Source organism: Hyperolius riggenbachi, chromosome 12 (assembly GCF_040937935.1).
Source record: "Hyperolius riggenbachi isolate aHypRig1 chromosome 12, aHypRig1.pri, whole genome shotgun sequence".
NCBI lineage: Eukaryota > Metazoa > Chordata > Amphibia > Anura > Hyperoliidae > Hyperolius > Hyperolius riggenbachi.
This window is the reverse complement of record NC_090657.1, coordinates 225,103,403-225,116,631: the sequence shown is the minus strand read 5'-3', so window position 1 is coordinate 225,116,631 and position 13,229 is coordinate 225,103,403. Positions and strand designations below refer to the sequence as shown.

At 47.5% G+C, this 13,229-nt stretch overlaps 1 protein-coding gene across 19 annotated transcripts in view; it reads right to left on the bottom strand.

Annotated features, from left to right (window-relative positions):
- KCNB1 (potassium voltage-gated channel subfamily B member 1) overlaps nucleotides 1-13,229 on the bottom strand; it is a 90,453-nt gene that overhangs the window by 53,074 nt on the left and 24,150 nt on the right. The window lies entirely within an intron of this gene.

Here is a 13,229-nt window from a genome sequence, read left to right as displayed (position 1 = left end):
GGCCTCTGTGCAGCGGCATCCCCCCACCCTCTTCGATCGCCTCCGGCGATCTGCAATCAGGAAATCCCGTTCAAAGAACTGGATTTCCTGGAGGGCTTCCCCCGTCGCCATGACATCGACGTCAAAGGGAGTCCCGATCCACCCCTCAGTGCTGCCTGGCACTGTTTGGCCAGGCAGCGCACGAGGTCTGGGGGGGGCGGCACGGCGAGCGGCGGCTAATCGGTGGGTAGCGGTGGCGATTGGAATGCACACGCAGCTAGCAAAGTGCTAGCTGCGTGTTGGAAAAAAAAATGCAAATCGGCCCAGCAGGGCCTGAGAAATCCTCCTGCGTGGCTTACCCTGAGGGGTTACTGCCAGGAGGGTAATCCCCCCACTCCCTGACACTTAAAGAGGATCTAAACTGTTCCACAGGAAAGATAGAAAAACACAAAGAAACCCACCCTTTGTGTATTTATGGATAACAGCCTAATTCTTCCTTATCTGGAAGTAATGAGTCACTGTAATTTGAGCTGTCATCTCTGTGATCTGGCAGTTCACACAGGCTATATGTAAACACTGGAGGCTAACCCTTTCTGTGTTCCCATGAAACCAGGAAGTAAGTACACTGCAGCATCTTTGAAGGAGGGCTATAAGCTGTAACTAAGTAATGTTTCTCTGTAAAGGTTATTATGCAGCTGCTTATCTTTTAGAGAAGAGAGGAAATTCTGAATTTAGGTCTGCTATAACTACCTCCACCCCTCCAAACTGTACCCCCCCCCCCCCAAAACACCGCAAAGCCGCAATTTGCGGAAAAGAGAAATCTGAGCGCCCGAAGGTGTCCGATAAAATCACAGGTGCCGAGGCTTCCCGATAAAATTATATTGGTTATTCATACAGTTGTAGGGACACTCCAACTTGTTAATATGTCACAGTGAGGAAGGCATTCCGGGGACTCCCAGCCGGCTGGGGCCAAAATTGCAGCTGAGCACAGAGGGAACATAATTGGGGGAGCTGTCACAGTAAACCCCCCCCCCCCCCCACACACACACGATCCCTTCCTGACACCCCGCCTCTTCCTGACTCCTGGCCAGCCTGGGGGTCTCGAACACTCATTATGCAATGCATGGGGGGGAGGGGGGTGGTATTGGAAGCGGATTCTTCAGCAGACAGAGGCCAGACATAACATCTCATCCCCAGCCGTCCTGTCATATGGCATAAACCACTTACTGCATGTTACCATCCAGTAATCCCGTATCCTGATGAATGCTCCGATTGCTGCAGCGAGATGTGATTATAGCTCATCACAGAGCTGCAACATTATCCAGAGCAGCAGAAAACACGGAACAGAGACACGGCCGAGACCTGTGTGTGTGTATGTACCTCTGTGTGCATCTCTAACCTGTGTGTGAGTGTGTGTGTCTCCAACCTGTGTGTGTGTGTGTCTCTAACCTGTGTGTGTGTATATACCTCTGTGTGCATCTCTAACCTGTGTGTGAGTGTGTGTGTCTCCAACCTGTGTGTGTGTGTGTCTCTAACCTGTGTGTGAGTGTGTGTGTCTCCAACCTGCGTGTGTGTGTGTGTGCGTCTCTAACGTGTGTGTGTGTCTCTAACCTGTGTGTGTGTGTGTGTGTGTCTCTAACGTGTGTGTGTGTGTGTGTGTGTGTGTGTCTCTCTAACCTGAGTGTGTGTGTGTGTGTGTCTCTCTCTGTCTCTCTCTAACCTGTGTGTGTATATCTCTCTGACTATATAGTGTGCATCTCTGAATACACACTCACCTAAAGGATTATTAGGAACACCCGTTCAATTTCTCATTCATGCAATTATCTAATCAACCAATCACATGGCAGTTGCTTCAATGCATTTAGGGGTGTGGTCCTGGTCAAGACAATCTCCTGAACTTTAAACTGAATGTTAGAATGGGAAAGAAAGCTGATTTAAGCAATTTTGAGCGTGGCATGGTTGTTGGTGCCAGATGGCCCGGTCTGAGTATTTCACAATCAGCTCAGTTACTGGGATTTTATGCACAACCATTTCTAGAGTTTACAAAGAATGGTGTGAAAGGGGAAAAACATCCAGTATGCGGCAGTCCTGTGGGCGAAAATGCCTTGTTGATGCTAGAGGTCACAGGAGAATAGGCCAACTGATTCAAGCTGATAGAAGAGCAACGTTGACTGAAATAAACACTCATTTCAAGCTATGCAGCAAAGCATTTGTGAAACCACAACACGCACAACCTTGAGGTGGATGGGTCAGAATTTGGCGTAAACAGAATGAGAACATGGATCCATCATGCCTTGTAACCACTGGCTGGTGGTGGTGGTGTAATGGTGTGGGGGATATTTTCTTGGCACACTTTAGGCCCCTTAGTGCCAATTGGGCATCGTGATTCGGGCTACCTAAGCATGGTTTCTGACCATGTCCATCCCTTCATGACCACCATGTACCCATCCTCTGATGGCTACTTCCAGCAGGATAATGCACCATGTCACAAAGCTCAAATCATTTCAAATTGGTTTCTTGAACATGACAATGAGTTCACTGTACTAAAATGGCCCCCACAGTCACCAGATCTCAACCCAATAGAGCATCTTTGGGATGTGATGGAACAGGAGCTTCATGCCCTGGATGTGCTTCCCACAAATCCCCATCAACTGCAAGATGCTATCCTATCAATATGGGTCAACATTTCTAAAGAATGCTTTCAGCACCTTGTTGAATCAATGCCACGTAGAATTAAGGCAGTTTTGAAGGCGAAAGGGAGTCAAACACCATATTAGTATGGTGTTCCTAATAATCCTTTAGGTGAGTGTATAGTGTACATACCTGAATATATAGGCCTCGATCCATAAAAAGCCGTGCGATAAAAAAAAAAATCTTGTCGGGAAAATACCGCACTCGGTATTTTCCCGGTCTGTGTGCCAATTCATAAAGATTTCCCCAGCTGCCGTAGTAGGTCGGTAAATTACTGCAGCCCATTGAGCGGTAGAGTAGAGCAGTGTGGCGATATCTCTCTTTTGCCCTGCACAGATGACTCACACACACAGACTTTGCCTGCCTGCACAGATGACTCGCACAGACTTTCCCTGTCTGCACAGATGACTCACACAGACTTTCCCTGCCTGCACAGATGACTCACACAGACTTTCCCTGCCTGCACAGATGACTCGCACAGACTTTCCCTGTCTGCACAGATGACTCGCACAGACTTTCCCTGCCTGCACAGATGACTCACACAGACTTTCCCTGCCTGCACAGATGACTCACACAGATGACTCACACAGCCGACTCACACAGACTTTCCCTGCCTGCACAGATGACTCACACAGCCGACTCACACAGACTTTCCCTGCCTGCACAGATGACTCACACAGATGACTCACACAGCCTTTCCCTGCCTGCACAGATGACTCGCACAGACTTTCCCTGCCTGCACAGATGACTCACACAGCCTTTCCCTGCCTGCACAGATGACTCGCACAGATCACACACACAGACTTTCCCTGCCTGCACAGATGACTCACACAGCCGACTCACACAGACTTTCCCTGCCTGCACAGATGACTCACACAGACGACTCACACAGCCTTTCCCTGCCTGCACAGATGACTCGCACAGATGACTCGCACAGATGACTCGCACAGACGACTCGCACAGACGACTCGCACAGACGACTCGCACAGACGACTCGCACAGACGACTCACACAGACGACTCACACAGACGACTCACACAGACGACAGCTCTCTGAATATATAGTGTGTGCGTGTGCGCACGTGTCTCTAATCCTATATAATGTGTGTGTGTATTTCTGAATATGTAGTGTGTGTGAGTATATCTCTAATTATATATAGTGTGTATGTGCTTGTCTACCTGTATGTGTGTATACAGTGGGATGCAAAAGTTTGGGCAACATTGTTAATAGTCATGATCTTCCTGCATAAATCATTGGTTGTTAGGATGAAAAATGTCAGTCCCCCATAGTTACACAGGTCCTGCATACACGACTGGTGTGTTCATAGATCAGGATATTTGAGGTTGCAGACCCGGCAGTCTAGTGATGGCTTTGGGCCCAGTAATGTTATCCCTCTTGTTTTCCAGCCAGGATGGAGGAACAGGAGCTGTTTCCCTGCAGTAATATGAAGCTGACAGGCTGGAGGCGCGAGGAGAGGGTGAATGGGCATCAGTCAGTATGTGGTCTCCAGCCAGACAGGCGTGTGCCGGGAGTGATCTGCTGTATCTGGTGCATCTCTGCCATAGTTATTACAGGGATGAGGTTACAGGAGCTGCAGAGAGATGTCCGGCCAATCATCACCTCTATCAGCAGAAGACATGTTATCCCCCAGCCATACTAATCACCACTGAGCTTCATATACCCATACAGGCCTACCTCTGTCCTGCCACATGGTGGGAGTGGCTTACTAATACCAGAGGGGAGGGGCTACCTACCTCCTGATACCCATACAGGCCTAGCTCTGTCCTGCCACATGGTGGGAGGGGCTTCCTAATACCAGAGGGGAGGGGCTCACTACCTCCTAATACCAATACAGGCCTACCTCTGTCCTCCCACTTGGTGGGAGGGTCTTCCTACCCCCTAGTACCAGAGAGGAGGAGCTCTGTACCTCCTGATACCCATACAGGCCTACCTCTGTCTTGCCACAAGGTGGGAGGGGCTTCCTACCTCCTAATACCAGAGTGGAGGAGCTCCCTACCTCCTGATATCCATACAGGCCTACCTCTGTCCTGCCACATGGTGGGAGGGGCTTCCTAATACCAGAGGGGAGGAGCTCCCTACCTCCTGATATCCATACAGGCCTACCTCTGTCCTGTCACATGGTGGGAGGGACTTCATACCCCCTAACACCAAATAGGAGGAGCTTCCTACCTCCTGATACCCATACAGGCCTACCTCTGTTCTCCCACATGGTGGAAGGGTCTTCCTACCCCCTAGTACAAGAGAGGAGGCGCTCCGTACCTCCTGATACCCATACAGGCCTACCTCTGTCCTGCCACATGGTGGGAGGGGCTTCCTAATACCAGAGAGGAGGGGCTCACTACCTCCTAATACCAATACAGGCCTACCTCTGTCCTCCCACATGGTGGGAGGGTCTTTCTACCCCCTAGTACCAGAGAGGAGGAGCTCCGTACCTCCTGATACCCATACAGGCCTACCTCTGTCCTGCCATACGGTGGGAGGAGCTTCCTACCCCTTAATACCAGAGTGTAGGAGCTCCCTACCTCCTGATACTCATACAGGCATAATACATGTGTCCTGTCCCATGGTTTGAGGGGTTTCCTAACCCTTAATACCAAAGTGTAGGAGCTCCCTACCTCCTGATACTCATACAGGCATAATACATGTGTCCTGTCCCATGGTTTGAGGGGTTTTCTAACCCCTAATAACAGAGGGGAGGAGCTCCCTACCTCCTGATACCTATACAGGGCAATCTCTGTCCTGCCACATAGTGGGAGGGGCTTCCTTATAATACCAGAGGGGAGGAGCTTCCTACCTCCTGATACCCATACAGGCCTACCTCTGTCCTCCCACATGGTGGGAGGGTCTTCCTACCCCCTAGTACAAGAGAGGAGGAGCTCCGTACCTCCTGATACCCATACAGGCCTACCTCTGTCCTGCCATATGGTGGGAGGAGCTTCCTACCGCTTAATACCAGAGTGTATGAGCTCCCTACCTCCTGATACTCATACAGGCATAATACATCTGTCCTGTCACATGGTGTGGGGGGCTTCCTAACCCCTAATACCAGAGGGGAGGAGATCCCTACCTCCTGATACACACACAGGCCTACCTCTATCCTGTTACATGGTGGGAGGGGCTTCATACCCCCTAACACCAAATAGGAGGAGCTCCCTACTTCCCGATACCTATACAGGCCTACCTCTGTCCTGCCACATGATGGGAGGGGCTTCCTACCCCCTAATACCAGAGGGGAGGAGCTCCCTACCTCCTGATACCTATACAGGGCAATCTCTGTCCTGCCACATAGTGGGAGGGGCTTCCTTCCTTCTAATACCAGAGGGGAGGAGCTTCCTATCTTCTGATACCTATACAGGGCAATCTTTGTCCTGCCACATGGTAGGAGAGGCTTCCTACCTCCTGATATCCAACGAAAAAAAACATGTACCAACATAGTTTAATTGTGTGAAACAGCCGTCAGGCTGTCACCCCCACTGTTCTACACCACTGTGTCTGCCTCGCTGGATTAGGAAGCTAGGCCTTGACGTTTCTCTTTTCTTTCACGTGATTGAATCTACATGACAGCACGCTCCTTGTCCCGCTGCATATTGGTGCCATCTTGTATCTCTCCTTTCGTCATGTCACTATTTCATGACAAGTAATATCTCAGACACTTCCTGTCACAGTACACCACACGGCATCGCTCAGAAAGAGGCACGCCGCAGGCACAAACCCGCGTTCCGTAGTGTATTGCTTGACGACATACTACATGTTACGGACGCAAGTCCTTCCCCAGGTGTCACTGATCACCTACAATCGGCAAAGTGGTGAATGACTCATCAACTGGTAAATCTAAAGGCTTATACTCTATTCTCTCTTTCAATCAGATTTTAGGCCTGGAACCCACTACAAATCGCTATCGCTAATAGCAATCGCTAGCGTTTTTAATGAGAGTTTTGTAAGCGATTTTATGAGTGGCTTCTGGCGATTTTAAAAAGTGTAAGCGTTTTGCCATAGATTATGTAGCGATTAGCATTTTTAATTCTGATTGGTCCTTTCAATTAATTTCAACTTATTTACAGTGTGCAGTCATTTAAAAACGCTGGCAAAATCGCTCTGTGTAGGTTTTGATGAGCGATAACGCCAGCGTTTATATAGTTTACATTGCAGAAACGCTAACGCTTAAAATGCTGCAGGTCCTGCGTTTTGGGATTTTGGTCATCACAATCGCTCCAGTGGAATTTGGTCCATCCATTAACATTAACTGAGCGTTTAAGGAAATCGCTAGCGTTTTGAATCACTCCCTAAACGCTCAAATAAAAAAAAAATTGCTCTAGTGCAGGGGTCTCAAACTCAATTTACCTGAGGGCCGCAGGAGGCAAAGTCAGGATGAGGCTGGGCCGCATAAGGAATTTCACAATCAGCAGCTCCTGCCCCCTCCCCATCCCTTGCATTGATTTTTATTTCAAAATCAAATTCACACTGAAGCAAACTATTTTGCGTATTTTACCTTATAGTTCGCTTCAGTGCTCCCATTACAAGTAATCCGCCTTGTCCCCGCTGTAAAACGAGGGCTGCAGAGCCCCCAAATTGCCCAAGGGGCAATCCACCGGCATTTCCTGGAAGGGGCAGAGCTTTCAGCTTCAGCTCTGCCCCTCCTGACGTCAATCGCGGCGCATCGCTGCCCCTCTCACTCTTCCTTCACAGAGAGGGGTGGGGAGAGGCGGCCATCCGTGCGGCGATTGATGTCAGGAGAGCTGAAGCTGAAAGCTCTGCCCCTTCCAGGAAATGCTGGTGGATTTCCCCCTGGGCGATTTGGGGACTCTGCAGCCCTCGTTTAGCGGTGGGGATGCGGCGGATTACTTGGGAGCACTGAAGCGAACTATAAGGAAGCTTTTGCCGTCGCGGGCCACAAAATATTGTATCGAGGTCCGCAAATGGCCCGCGGGCCGCGAGTTTGAGACCCCTGCTCTAGTGGGTTCCAGCCCTCATTGAATATGGAAAGGCAAGATACACATAACATGTTGAGTTATACAGAGAAAAAAGGCAGTACAGCCCATGGGTCGGACCCCGATCAAACCAATGATAATAAAATGGCTACTCTACGCACATTTGATGAAATGAGACCACAAGTTATATATGGGGACAGCAAACGAAGCCTACATATTGTTCATAATCAGAATGTCGATAAACCCAATCCTTAGGTAGACCACTGTAATGCGTTTACCCGTACACCGCTGCTAACGATTATGTCTCATGTAATATTCATGTCATACCAAGAAGGGTGAGAGAAGAGGAGGAACATAGGAAAACAGGGACCATCAGGCCGAGGTTAGCACCACATTTCACAGCAGCTCAAGAGCTTTGAACTCATACCAGCTCAGGAGGAACAGGTCCATCTTATTTCTACTCTATTCTCATCTTCCTGGATCTCTCCTCAGCTACTGACACAGTGGACCATCCTCTGCATCTCAAATCCTCTCTTCTCTGGGGTCTTTCATCTCTCAGGTAGAACCTTCAAAGTTGTGAACTCTATTGTCACCTCCTCCTCGTGCCTCCTTTGTGTTGGTGTACCCCAAGGCTTAGTCCTCAGACCCCTTCACTTCTCCATCGATACTTGTGGTCTTCTTGAGCAACTTATTAGCCAACTATATGCTGATGAGGCCCAAATCTTTCTCTCTTCTCCTGATTTAGCTTTACTTTTCAGCTCATGTCCCCGACTGCCACATCTACACTGCCTCCTTCATGTCCTCACACTTTGCACTATAGCTTGGCAGTGACATAAAAAGCAATAAAAACCACTAACGGTTCTGGCTGCGCACTAATGCGTCAACCCATCCCCGGCTCTCCACATCTATAATCCATCCCATTACCCTCACCACAAAAGGGACACAAATATTACAAAAAAGTGAATACACCTTAACAAACAGACGCCACAATACCTGTTCATATAACACTACTTCCTATACTTCCTCACTTTGAAGTAAACCTGAGACAAAAGGGTATAAAAGTTTTATACATACCTGTGGCTTCCCCCAGCCCCCTCCAGGCCGACCACTCCCTCACCATCCTCCGGTAGATGTACAGAACACTCCCACCCGCGGAGAACGAACGGGGAGCCCGCGCGGGCGAACTGCGCCGCCTGGAGGATGGCGACGTGGGAGCGATCTACGTGGAGGGGGCTGGAGGAAGCCCCAGGTACGTATAAAACTTCTACACCCTTTCTTCTCAGGAACACTTTAAATATAAACTTCATACGGCATAAAGCCACTAAATGTATGCACCACCATACCTCAACGTGACACAGACAGCAATAAAAACACCAACGATATAAGCACTGAGAATAAAAAAAAAAAAAATCACACGACAAAAGTTGCTGAAGATTGGCAGGAGTCTCACTCCACATGCTGCAGACCCCAGATGTACAGGAGACAGGGCAGCAAGCCACTGCTCGCTCCACAATTACTACACCTGACTAAGCACAAATACTGCAGCATCACCTGTGACTGTACTTCCTGACACCCACCACCGTCTCAAAAACTCTGGATGCTTCACCCAAAATAAAACTGCCTCCTAACTGCCTAAGCTTATAATACAGACTGCCATGGCTGCACACTTCACATATCAAATTACCCCCACAGGGCTAATAGCTGCTTAAAGGGAACCTGAAGCGAGAGAGATATGGAGGCTGCCATGTTTACTTCCTGTTAAACAATTACCAGTTGCTTGTCAGTCCTGCTGTTCTATTTGGCTACAGTAGAGTCTGAATCACACACCAGGAACAAGCATGCAGCTAACCCAGTCACACTTCAGTCAGAGCACCTGATCTGCTGCATGCTTGTTCAGGGGCTGTGGCTAAACATATCAGAGGTAGAGGATCAGCAGAACAGACAGTCAACTGGTATTGAATGGCAGCCTCCATATCCTTCTCTGGCCCAGTACACACCAAAAGCCGCTAGCAGATCCGCAAAACGCTAGAGGTTTGTGAAGCAGATTTCAGAGCGATTCTAGGCATGTGTAGAGAGGTTTTCTAACATGCCTAGCGTTTTTGGAGCATTTTTGTGTAGCAGATGTCATATATTGTTACAGTAAAGCGGTTACTGAGCTTCTGTAACAAACGCCTGGAAAACAGCTCTGATCTGGCGTTTTTCAGAGCGGTTTTCCACTTTCCTATACTTTAACATTGAGGCAGAAATGCCTCATATCTAAAAAATGCTGCAGCCCCCGAGTTTGCGTTTGTGGAAAAAACGAGCCGCTCTGGTGTGCACCAGCCCATTCACCTTCATTAGCCAAGCGGTTTTCCCCCTGCAATCGTTTTACAAACCGCTCCAGAACCGCTCTGCTGTGCACCAGCGCTCTCTTAGGAACAATGCTCAGACATCGTTGAGGCTGAACTCCTCCAGCCCAAACACAGCCCTGATGTCTACCCAGATACTAATTCATGCATAATTGCATTGCTCAATAAAACATGCCTATATTATGGATAAGCCACACACACTAAAAGCCAATCATTATTTCAAAGCATGTGCGCTAATGGCAGCCAAGCACAAGGTGCAAATAGTCATGGCTGACAATGTTTACAATCAAATTGTACAGAAAACTGCACAGTGTGTGATGAAAATCGATGTAAAACGATTCTACGGATTGGATCAGAAAATGTAGTCAATGCAAATGCTGGATTTTGTGATTGAATTGGGAGAGAGGAAATGCCCTAATCGACCTGTTCATGAAAACAATCAATAATAATCTTCCAATTACTTTTGATTGTAAAACCGGTGTGGAAAGATCGCATCGGATGATGCACAATTTTACGCACATTTTTACAGTGAGGCGGGGTTCACACCTGTGTTTTGTCTGCGGCGAATGGCGGCGGTTCTCCGTGCGGTTTCCACACACATCAGACGATTATCGGCAATAGGAATCGCGAGCAGTGCGCAAAAAAAGCAACAAAAGCCGCATTTTTGCTTTCCCGCACGTCGTAACTTTTCCTGCGAATGACCATAGACAGCAGCACTTGCATTTTCACGAGAGATTTTGTATCGCGGCAAAACGCATACGATTCCCCCCATGTGATCCCTGCCTGAATATTTCATACATGACACACAACTTATATATTACACAATAATAACAGCCTAGACATATGGCTGCCTTCCTCTACAGCACAGGTGGCCGTGCGTTTTACAACCCCCCCCCCCCCCAGAGACTCGTCAGGGGGCGCACTGGGCATGATATTGGGGCTTCTGCGATCGCATGTTCTCCATTTCTTTGGAAATACACTGGAATCAGGAATGGGCGTGTTATGACGAAAATAGCATTGAAGATCGTGGGAAAAAATGTGAACGATGTGTTATTTCAGAGCGGGACATCGACCACAATGGCCAGCGTGCTCGATCCGCGAGCGCACTCCCGCCTCAAAGGGGCCAGACACCAGAGCATCGCTTTTTCAATTTTTTATTTTTTTTTGCAACAAATTAGGCTTTCTTTGGGTGGCACTTTTTCATAGGAATTATTTTATTTTATATGCATTTTAAAGGGAAAAATATGAAAAAAAAATATTTCTTAGTTTCCAGAATTTATACTTTTAAAAGTAAAAATGTGCTACGATAGATAAAACCCACACGTTTTAGTTGCCCATTTGTCCCGGTTATTACAACGTTTAAATTGTTTCCCAAGCACAATGTATAGAGACAATATTTTATTTGGAAGTAAAAGGTGTATTTTTTCTATTTAGGTGTTTTTTTTTTGTATACTATATCAATAAGTACAAGTCTTTATTTACAAAAATAACAGTAATATACCCTTATGACATGCATATTAAAAAGTCCCTAAGGTAACATCTATGTAATTTTTTTTTTTTTTATGGGGTAGGGATGAAAGGGGTTAAAAATGAATAAAAATGTATTTATTTTTATATATAATAGTGTCAGTGGGAGTAGTTGTACTTTCTGGCCACAAGATGTCACCACACTTAAATCCTGTGTACTGTTAAAGGGTACCAGAGATGTCCCGTAATTGAAAAAATAAAAAATAAGTTATACATACCTGGGGCTTCCTCCAGCCCCATACACGCTGATCGATCCCACGCCGCCATCCAGCGCTGCCCGCAACTACGAGAACAGGCTCCCGTCGCTGACGTCATCGGAGCCAGCTACGCAGGAGAAGTGCGCCCTCTACGTATCTCTCCATACACTGCTGCAGAGATACGCAAAGAGCGCACCTCTGCTACGCTTAGACTGGCTCCGACTGACGGAACAGCACAGAGCCGGTTCTCATAGCTGCAGGCAGAGGAGGATGGCGGCGTAGGATCGATCAGCGCGTATGGGGCTGGAGGAAGCCCCAGGTATGTATAATAGCTTTATTTTCTCATCTCTGATTCCTTTTAAAAGCACACAAGAAGTGTTATGTGTCCTGTTTTACTTTCACTCTATGAATGAATGCCAGTGCCTGGCTGATGCCGCCTTTCATGCACTGCAGGCACTGTGATCGGTTGGATGACGACGGAAACGAACGGGAGCGTTCGCAGTGATTAAACATGTATGTAGATCTAAACCCCTGGTGCACAAGTGAAGTTTTAAGGGGTACAAATACGACGCAGTAAAAATGGGCGCATGCGGCAATTGGACTAAATGGGTGCCGCCATAAGCACCAATGCAAATTAATCGGTAATTAGGCGCCCGGTAAATAGATATATCAGGCACTGCAGGCGCCCAGATGCTGATATTTTTAGGCAGCTATGGCGGCACCTGAGAATTTACAGTTTGTTTTTTTTTAATCCAGATATGATGATCGTATCGCTGTGTGTGGGGGGTTATGGGTTAGGTAGCTAGTTTGTGCGGGGCGGGAGGGTTAAAGGATACCCGAAGTGACATGATGAGATAGACATGTACCGTGCCTAGCACACAAATAACTATGCTGTGTTCCTTTTTTTCTTTCTCTGCCTGAAAGAGTTAAATATCAGGTATGTAAGTGGCTGACTCAGTCCTGACTCAGACAGGAAGTGACTACAGTGTGACCCTCACGGATAAGAAATTCCAACTATAAAACACTTTCCTAGCAGAAAATGGCTTCTGAGAGCAAAAAAGAGATAAAAAAGGGAAATTTCTTATCAGTGAGGGTCACACCGTATTCACTTCCTGTCTGAATAAGGACTGAGTCAGCCACTTACATACTTGATATTTAACTGTTTCAGGCAGAGAAACAAAAAAAAGGGAACACAGCCTAGTTATTTGTGTGCTAGGCACTGTACATACTCATGTCTATCTCATCATGTCACTTCGTGTATCCCTTAAGGGTTAGGCATTAGTTAGGTAGTGTGTGTGTGTGTGTGTGTGTGTGTCTCTGTGTGTGTGTGGGGGGGGGGGGGGAGGGGGGGTTGGCGGTTAATGTTAGGTGTCAGAGGAGGGTTCTGTGAGTGGGGTTAGGTTTGGCCATAGTAAAATATCTGTATTTAATTTAATCTGCCAAGAATCTATAGCCCAAATTGTCCAATCGATCAAATTTCAAACTATTTCAACCTAAAAATCGATTGTATTGCACCAATCATTGCAACACTGCAGTAC